At 43.6% G+C, this 10,000-nt stretch overlaps 1 protein-coding gene across 3 annotated transcripts in view; it reads left to right on the top strand.

The window, feature by feature from the left end:
* The window catches only part of LOC147012258 (inositol-trisphosphate 3-kinase B-like), an 85,520-nt gene that overhangs the window by 56,211 nt on the left and 19,309 nt on the right, over window positions 1–10,000 (top strand). The window lies entirely within an intron of this gene.

The following is a 10,000-nucleotide window of genomic DNA, read 5'->3' as shown; positions in this document are numbered from 1 at the left end:
AAGGAACATACTGATTACAATCTTAATAATGCACATTAAACAATGAAACATCGTGATACATTAGTGAACATTTACTACAATTTATATCTCCAAACTCAATGATAATAACAATTTTACTCCTCAACTTTTCAGTTCACGAAAAAGACTTGATTACAACACTGGACACTTGGGTCTTGGAGCCCATAAGCAACCAACTGAGCTACATTATAGAAAGGGGCACTATATTATGAGTGGACAAATGTACAGATCATAAACTTTTGCTAGATACATGAATAAATATTATATAAAGGCATAGTTACCATCTGAATGGGGCTTTTTCCATTTGACAAACTCAAACTCAGCGTCCTTTCTCTGCGACAGCTTGACCACAGCGGTATAACTATTTATTATTCACAACTAACTATATTTGATCACCAAAAGGGCAGGCATGCATTACTAAAACTATCTATGGGCCCAACACTGGAAATATAAATACAACATAACAATGAACAGAAACATGTATATCAAGTTCACTTGAAAATTTGCGTGAAAATGAGATTTCCGCTGGATTCCGTGTCCACTTTCTTGAATTTTAAATTATCCAATAACCTCAGGATTTTTATGGGCACACCATTGTATTCCTTGACCTCAAAAACATGGGTGTAGACATGGGTCTTTAGCTATGATAGCAGCTGAGATATGCGCAAAATTGAAATTTCGGTGATTTTTGCTGGCGGCCATTTTGAAAGTGACGTCATACAGGTAGTCCATCCCAATTTCGTGATGGTGGCATCCACTTTTCATGTATGGGAAGGTCTAAGGAGTAAAATAAAACAGGTCTCATACTGTCCTGGGGGGGGGGGTGCACGGGGGTCAATCTGGTCCATGGAATAATATGTTTTGACGATATAGGTCAAAGATCAAGGTGACAGTGACGTCGTTTGCATGATTCTCATCATTCCTGTCAGGCTGTCGCCTGACTCCTTCTTTTTTTTGTCTGTCTGTCTGCACATAAAGTGTTAACGTAGCCCACAAATGCCACCTGGTGGTAGGTAGCCAGTATTACACGTTATCTTTTTTTTTTTTTCAACAGAGTGTGTCTATGAAGTCTGTGGAATTAGAATGCAAGTACGTCTATAAAAGTACATACTATTATAACGTGCGTACGTAGATATGTATAAAGTACGTACTATTGGAACGTGAGTACAATTGGAACATGACGACGTCTATAAAATACATATGATTGAAATGTTAATCTGTACATGAAACCGAAAAGGTATGTTTGTCCACGGTATGAATATAAACCTACGTCATCAATGCATTGTTGACACAACACACAAACACAAACACACCAGCACACACCACAACCACCACATAAAATAAGTCCTGGTGAGGGTCTGCAATCTCTGATTGCTCTCTCTCTCTCTCATTTGGTGAGTTCACCTGCCATTGTGCACACTTTTGCATAATTCATTCCTGGTAAAGATCCAGTCTCTTGAGGTCCTTGAGCTCACCCTCCATCAGTCATAACCTGTGTGACGATAACATTTCTCCAAGTTCGCTTCCAAAGGCAGGATTTCACCAACAGTACTTGATAATTTTTGGCAAATGTCAGCTTTTCCTGCCACACAATCTGTCCACACAAGTGGAGCCTGGAAAGTGAAACCCCGGGTACAAATTCCATTTTTTGGTCTCTTTTTTTAATCTTGGAAATCATCACTCACATGATATGGACGTCTTGTTGTTCTGCACGTGCCCTACACTTGTCACTCTTCGACCCTCTGTTATATACCCTCTCCTCGAGTCTTGACATTGGTACGTGTTAATTCATTCGTCCATTTCATGTGCAGCATGTGGTTGCTGATTTGCACCATCACTGGGAGGTACGGCTGTGCTGCTGATGCAGTGTCCCTTGTAGGTTTGAGCAGGAATTTGTAATTTGCTCAAGGTGCTGGTGATAACACACCTCATCTTCGCGAAGGACTCTGTGGATTTTTAACTTCTCCCAACGAATTCCTGCAGACGGGGCACCCAATTTACCGTCTATCTGAGGGATGGGGGATACATTGCTGCCTTGTTCGTATAAATAAGGAACACAATGTCTTCTGATGTTAGATTTGCCACTCAGCCTCCAACAGGTGAATTACCCAACACTGTTCAGACAGCATGGGACAATGACCCCTCAAATTTCCGTCTGATGAACATGAAGAAGAAAGTAACAGCCAAATGATGCCACGCGTAGCAACGTCGATGTGTCTGTCTTACAATTCGGTAACACAAGACCATTGGGAACTAGCAGAGCACGCGGTAGAGCGCATACCTCCGCCACGCAATGCCTGATCCACGAGAACATATCAGGCCCAATACATTTTTTAAATATCCTGTTGTATAGGACTGTATCGTTTTTGGCCCTATCTCCCAATAGTGAAGAATCACTTTAAAAAAATTTTTTTTATCAGATTCGGATTCGGATCTTCACCAAAATCGAATCAGTTCATCCTCGTCACACACCCAACCTGTCCACAACTTTTTGAGATATCCTGCTCACAGACAAACAGACAGAGAGGGGTGAAAACAACCTCCTTCCACCTTCGGTGGCGGAGGTAAACATCCAATGCGGAATACCTGCTCGACGTAACTTATGGTGTGTGGTTGTATTTCCCCAGTTGGTAACAGTGGGTGAGAGGAGGGGTGCTGTGCAGTTTAAACTTGCCGTTCCCTCGGAAATGGAAGTTAAGCCGGCTGTCTTTTATGCTCTCTCTCCTTCGTGAACGTTAGAGATCTATCCTGAGCAAAATTAAAATTAATTGTGCGAGATAATAAGAGTGTTTACCCCCCATCCTCCTGCCCTATCTTCCACAATGCCTTGTTATATATATTCAACTGTATAACCTCCATGGCGAACCCCAATGGACACGAGGCTTCATGATTCATGATATATGAGGTCAGATCACAACGGTTGGTTAAATGGTTTATGGTTAGCATTTTAACGGAAATTTAAGAAATGGTTAATCACGTCGAAAATGTTTATTTTAACTTGTAATTAAAAAAAAAAACTACAGTGTTTTTCCAGGATTATTTTGGGATCGGTTTATTTTTTGCTAATCGAACTTGGAACTTCAGGAAAATGATAATAATAATAAACCGATGAGTGTGTTTTGCAATATATTTTCCTGTAAAATTTGCGTGTATTCAAGAATCGATATGTTTGCAGAGGAGGAGCGACACATCATACGTCATAGGACGGACCGCGGCGGCTATTTCTCAATGACGACTTCTTTTTCCGTTTGTGCAAGTGTCGCAAGTCCACGTCGTTGTTTGTTCCGTGACGTCATGCACAGCCTGTGCATACACGGCCTTCGTTCTCCTTGCGAAACAAGAATGGCATTCGGTAGAATCCATACCTCCACCTGGCTGAACAGTTTAGGGTTTATATCTCACAGACGGGCAAGATCTGGATCCGTACCTGGACCAAAATCTAATCGGCTTGTCCTTGTCACCGACCCAACTCATCCAGCAAGTTTTGTCATCGTCCATCAACAACTTTTTGAAACATCGTGCTGTATATCGTTTTTGGCCCAATGAAGAACCACGAATAAGAATTCGCCTACCCGGATCCGGATCTTCACTTAATTGTAATCAATTCATCAATGTCTCACACCCAACTTGTCCTCCAAATTTTATCCGAATTAGTCAAGAACTTTTTCAGATATGCTCACAGACGAACAGAAGAACAGACCAGGGGTCCGTCCACCCAAGGTGGCGGTTGTAAACTATTGAGAGATCAGTATACCTGTCCCATGAAATGTACCACTCCATCAGCACAATCGGTGACGTCACAGAAGGCTCTGGGAAAGGAATCCACTGGTGAACCGTGACGCCGTACCATATTGATGCACCGAACCGTTACACTGCACCATATTGATGCACCGAACCGTTACGCTGCACCATATTGATGCACCGAGCCGTTACGCTGCACCATATTTATGCACCGAGCCGTTACGCTGCACCATATTGATGCACCGAACCGTTACGCTGCACCATATTGATGCACCGAGCAGTTACGCTGCACCATATTGATGCACCGAGCCGTTACGCTGCACCATATTGATGCACCGAGCCGTTACGCTGCACCATATTGATGCACCGAGCCGTTACGCTGCACCATATTGATGCACCGAACCGTTACGCTGCACCATATTGATGCACCGAACCGTTACGCTGCACCATATTGATGCACCGAACCGTTACGCTGCACCATATTGATGCACCGAACCGTTACGCTGCACCATATTGATGCACCGAACCGTTACGCTGCACCATATTGATGCACCGAGCAGTTACGCTGCACCATATTGATGCACCGAGCCGTTACGCTGCACCATATTGATGCACCGAGCCGTTACGCTGCACCATATTGATGCACCGAGCCGTTACGCTGCACCATATTGATGCACCGAACCGTTACGCTGCACCATATTGATGCACCGAACCGTTACGCTGCACCATATTGATGCACCGAACCGTTACGCTGCACCATATTGATGCACCAAACCGTTACGCTGCACCATATTGATGCACCGAACCGTTACGCTGCACAATATTGATGCACCGAACCATTACGCTGCACCATATTGATGCACCGAACCGTTACGCTGCACCATATTGATGCACCGAACCGTTACGCTGCACCATATTGATGCACCGAACCGTTACGCTGCACCATATTGATGCACCGAACCGTTACGCTGCACCATATTGATGCACCGAACCGTTACGCTGCACCATATTGATGCACCGAACCGTTACGCTGCACCATATTGATGCACCGAACCGTTACGCTGCACCATATTGATGTACCGAACCGTTACGCTGCACCATATTGATGTACCGAACCGTTACGCTGCACCATATTGATGTACGAACCGTTACGCTGCACCATATTGATGTACCGAACCGTTACGCTGCACTATATTGATGTACCGAACCGTTACGCTGCACCATATTGATGTACCGAACCGTTATGCTGCACCATATTGATGTACCGAACCGTTACACTGTACCATATTAATGTACAAACTTATACTGTACCATAATGTACCGAACTGTATAATACCAAAACGCTATACTATATTTATGTATCGAACAGTTATCTGCAGTAGAGAGAGTGCGTGTGTGTGTGTGTGTGTGTGTGTGTGTGTGTGTGTGTGTGTGTGTGTGTGTGTGTGTGTGTGTGTGTGTGTGTGTGTGTGTGTGTGTGTGTGTGTGTGTGTCCTCCATAACCTCCAAACCATGAAACTTAGCAGCCCCAAACTTTGCTTGTATCCTGGGGAACTCTGAGGGAGTGCATGAATCAAAACTGGGTGGCTGGGTTAATTAAAACACCCCTTTTGACGATAATTAACGTCTAATCTTCATGAAAGGCTGATTCTTCTTCTCCATGTTCACACAAGGTAATGTAAAATTGCCAAAGCATATTAAATGTAACTTTTTCTGCTCTTGTGTTTTTCTACTGTTTTTCCCAAAGTGTAACTTCATTGTGTGCAACAAAAAGAATTAAGCACGCCAAGGCGCCCGCGGTGTGAGCAGTTGGCATTGCGACCTCAGCTCGGTTATCCGTGGGGCCATCCAGGGGTTCGGAAGGCAAAACAAATTGGAGGATGAGAATGAGTAAAGCAACAGGAAAAGTGAACTACAAGTTTAAGAGAAAATGGAAAAATGGTTTCAGTGGTTACAAAGCAATCAATCTCCACACTACTGCAGGATGGCCGAGAGGTATGCACGCTCTCTCTCGGCTGTCTATCCTGGGTTTGAATCGTTTCACCTTTTTGTGCAATCTGCTTTCATTTAGGATGTTATTTAATTTCAGTCGGAGCTTGGAGCGATGCTATTGGAGCGTTATTAGCGATGTTGAGAGAGAGGAAGGGCTGGAAAGAGGGGCCTGGCAAGGCAATGCCGGGTACCTTTGCTCGTACTATATAAAGATACTGAACCGTTATAACCACAGCGCGTATAATGCTGAATGAGAACTCATTTAAGAGCTCTTGGGTCCAGACAGTACATGCAGTGGCTTACAAATATCGATATTCACGCAGTATCAAGTTGTGTGCATTTTTGTGCCAAGCACATGGGTGGTGTATAACCTTAGAGTCGCTGGTTCACATACCGACTGGAAGTAAAAAATAACAGAATCAAAAACTGTTCAGTCAATTCCATCCAAGATATAATTATTACCTGTTCGTCCATTCACTTCACCAAGAAACCTTCGCAGTCTTAACAGTTAATGACTATTATGCGGACCTGGGGTTGAGGACTTAAAGAAGATAGGGGTATTCACAGACCTGAAATTTGGCTTGAGGACTTTAAAATGAAAGGGGGAGTGGAGGACAGAGAGTTGGAGTGGGGGGAGGGGGGCAAATAAGGGACAGAGTTGGGAAAGGGAGGTTGAGGCTGTAAGAGGAGGTTGGTGGATGGCATCAAGGACCTGGCGTTGGAAGGGTTCTTGTGGACTTGGGGTTTGGGGGAAGGAGAGAATTGATGGCTTGAAGAAGAAAGGAGGAGGAGAAGACAGAGTTGTGTGTGTGTGTGTGTGTGTGTGTGTGTGTGTGTGTGTGTGTGTGTGTGTGTGTGTGTGTGTGTGTGTGTGTGTGTGTGTGTGTGTGTGTGTGTGTTTGGGGGGTGGGGGGTTGCAGAAATGGGACAGAGAGCTGGGAAAGGAAGTTTGAGGACTTGGGGTTGGGAGGGTACTTGAATAAGAAATAGGTTGAGGATTTGAAGTCCCATTTTATCTTGCATGGAATGTCCATGGATCCCTGCTATTATGTTGGCGAAGGACATTCCCAGCAAACTTCCAAAATATTCCACACTCGATTGGGAACAAATTTCCTTACAACAGCCTGGTGGAACCGGGTTGTCTGATTGTCTTCTTATATAAAGGTACCAAACCGTGATATGATCTAAAAGTACTGAAGGGTTATTATGTGTGTGTGTGTACACACACACACACACACACACACACACACACACACACACACACACACACACACACACACACACACACACACACACACACACACACACACACACACACACACACACACACACACACACACACACACACACACACACACACACACACATCAAGGTACCATCATACACTTCTAGTAAGAAAGGTACCTCAAGGCTATCTAGTCAGTCCACATATTATGTCATCTCTAATGACGTCAACATGACTTCTCCTCCGAAGAACTACGATTCCTGTTTTTTTTTATGTACGTATGTATGTTCCAGTCCCGTGGGGAAAAAGGCAGTTAAAAGTCTACAACATTCCAAAGTGCAGAGTTTACGTTACAACTCTCAAAGTTTTTGTGTATAACGTGAGAAATCTTGTTTGGAAGGGAATATAAGTTCACTTCCGAAAGGTGTTAATATATTGGTAAACTCTTTGCACTGGAGATTCTATCTATATTTTTTGAGAGTGTATACTCTACATATTAGGTACTGAAGATTGGGAAGTGGCTGGTGGAGGTCAGAGAGAGACAGACAGACAGACAGAGATAAAGAATATGGTTAGGAGGAACCTGAAGAAAGCAAGATAAAAGGAACAAATGTGACATTGAAAGAGGATGGTGGGGTGGGGGAGGGGGGTGGATGATGGCGTTGTTGAGGGTGTTGGAGCTGTAACATCCATTTTTGTGTACATATGTAAATGCCCATGTTGCAAACCTAAAGTTGCAAAACCAAAGCCTGTCTGTGAATACTTGGAAAAACTAGAATATTAATTTGAAACGTATTATACCACACTAAAATATGCAGTTTGACGTCTGTCTGACCTCGATACATTCGGCCGTTACTTATCCAATCTCAACCACACCTGGCAGGATAACTCAGGATCACATGATGGAGGTTGAAGCTCCTTTATTTGCCCCCCTCACCAAGGGGGTTTTTCCGCCTTGGGTGAAATCAGTGTTAAGGTGTATAGATAGCTTATCTTAACGTTTTTCCCAAGCTGCTTCTAAAAACAAAAGCAATGACAACATGAATGATAATAGCGTGATATTTATGTTATGCCAAAACAATATTTACACTCACAAGTAAAATAGATGTAAAATGTCATATCCCCATTGTTTTAGTAATATTGCTGTGCGGAGCTAAAGGGCAAGCCCATATTTATGTACAACTATAATGGCTGTGAGTCTACCAGTTGGAAATCATTGATCAGATCGCAAAATAAAGTGAGGCACACGTGTATGCCATCATGTACTGTGCTTGTGCCAAGTTTGAACAAGATCAGACCATGCATGTCTGGGAAATGGTTGGGGGACACATTTAAGTTATAAAATGGTCACCGGTGGGCCATCTTGGATCTGATCTTAAAAAAAAAAAAATAGATGTGCATGTGTAAAGCCATCATTCATTATCTCTGTACCCATTTTGAACAACTTCGGTAAATGCATGTCCAAAAAATGGTTGAGGACATGTTCAACATTGGGGGGTTTTTTTTACAACTAAAATGGCCGCCAGTCGGATATATTGGATCTGATCTCTTAACAAAATGATGTGCATATGTAAGCCATCATTGATTAATTATCTACAAGTCTGGTGTTGGCTGAGTGGTTAGGGCGGCTGGCTTGGGATCTTAAGGTCCTGAGTTCGAGTCCTGTTGGCTGCTGAATTAACACTAGGTAGGGTTGATTCAGCCTGTCATCCTTTCAAGGTTGGCGAAATGAGCACCAGTGTACTGGTATAGGGGCACATCATCGGCAGTATAGTCGTGCCCCAACAAAATGATAGCTACCTGGCAGCCAAGCTGCCATATGCAAGAAGAAGAGAATTGATTGTCTGTGTTCAAAGTTTGAACAACACCGGTAAATTTATGTCCGAGAAATGGTCAACATCAGGGTTTTTGCAACTCAAATGGGCACCAGTCGGCCATCTTGCATCTCATCTCAAAAATGACGTATATATGTAAGCCATCATTCATTATCTGTGTGCTAAGTTTGAACAACATCAGTAAATGCATGTCCGAGAAATGGTAGAGGACGTGTTCGACAGCGGGTTTTTATTTTTTTAGGGGGGGTTTTTTTTTTTTTTACAACTAAAATGGCTGCCAGTCGGCAATTTTTGATGGCATCGTGAAACAAATTGATGTGCACATGTGTACCATCATATGTTGTCTCTGTGCAAAGTACGAATAAAATTGATCCGTACATGTATGAGATGTGGTGGCAGACACATGCACACATGCACGCACAGACACGAAAATCGACACCAAATCCATAAGCCCCCATTTTGGACTAAGTCCAATGGGAGCTTGTAATATCTCCCTTCCTCAAAGAGGATTTTTCACCTTGGACGAACGCCATGTTAACATGTATAAATAGCTTAGACCTATTGTGGCGCATTGTGGTTAATACACAATACTGCAATCCAATAATAGCTGAAAACGGCAAGAAGGATATCCTTGACAAACATAGAGCATGGTGGCAGGACGCACACTCGCCTCCAAGCTGTCTCGCCTGGATTAGAATCCCCACCCAGCTATAAACTATCATCCTTGTATTTCTCAGGCACGGTGATTCATCGATGTGTGTGCCGTCCCTCCGATGGATGTTAAACAGGACGTCCTGTTTGCCGGCATTAGTTGGTGGACATTAAATATCCCACGGTGTCCTTCATGAAGAGTCGGTGATCTATCGCCGGCATCCTGAACAAATTACAAATTCCTGCTTCAACGACTGCTGGGAAAGGGATGCCAAACCACCCAGTTCAACTCTTGCCAAGAAACCCCTTCGGCAGCACCGACGCTCTGGAACAGAGAACAATGAGATTATTGCAAACCTGAACCTGAGTTTGAATTTCCAGAAGGTGTAACTACCTGCCAACTACCTGCCAACTACCTGCCAACTGAGCTAGCCACTGTGACCCTTTTAGTGGAAGCCTTTCCACATCTGAGCACAAAACATTATTCTCACTTTCCTGTGTTAACTTTCCGTGGTCTCTCTCCGACTGACGTGCTTTG

This window comes from Eptatretus burgeri, chromosome 15 (assembly GCF_056783735.1).
Source record: "Eptatretus burgeri isolate ZD-2024b chromosome 15, Ebu_testis_v1, whole genome shotgun sequence".
In the NCBI taxonomy this organism is placed as follows: domain Eukaryota; kingdom Metazoa; phylum Chordata; class Myxini; order Myxiniformes; family Myxinidae; genus Eptatretus; species Eptatretus burgeri.
Note: the sequence above shows the minus strand (reverse complement) of the source record. Positions and strands in the feature narration are given on the sequence as shown.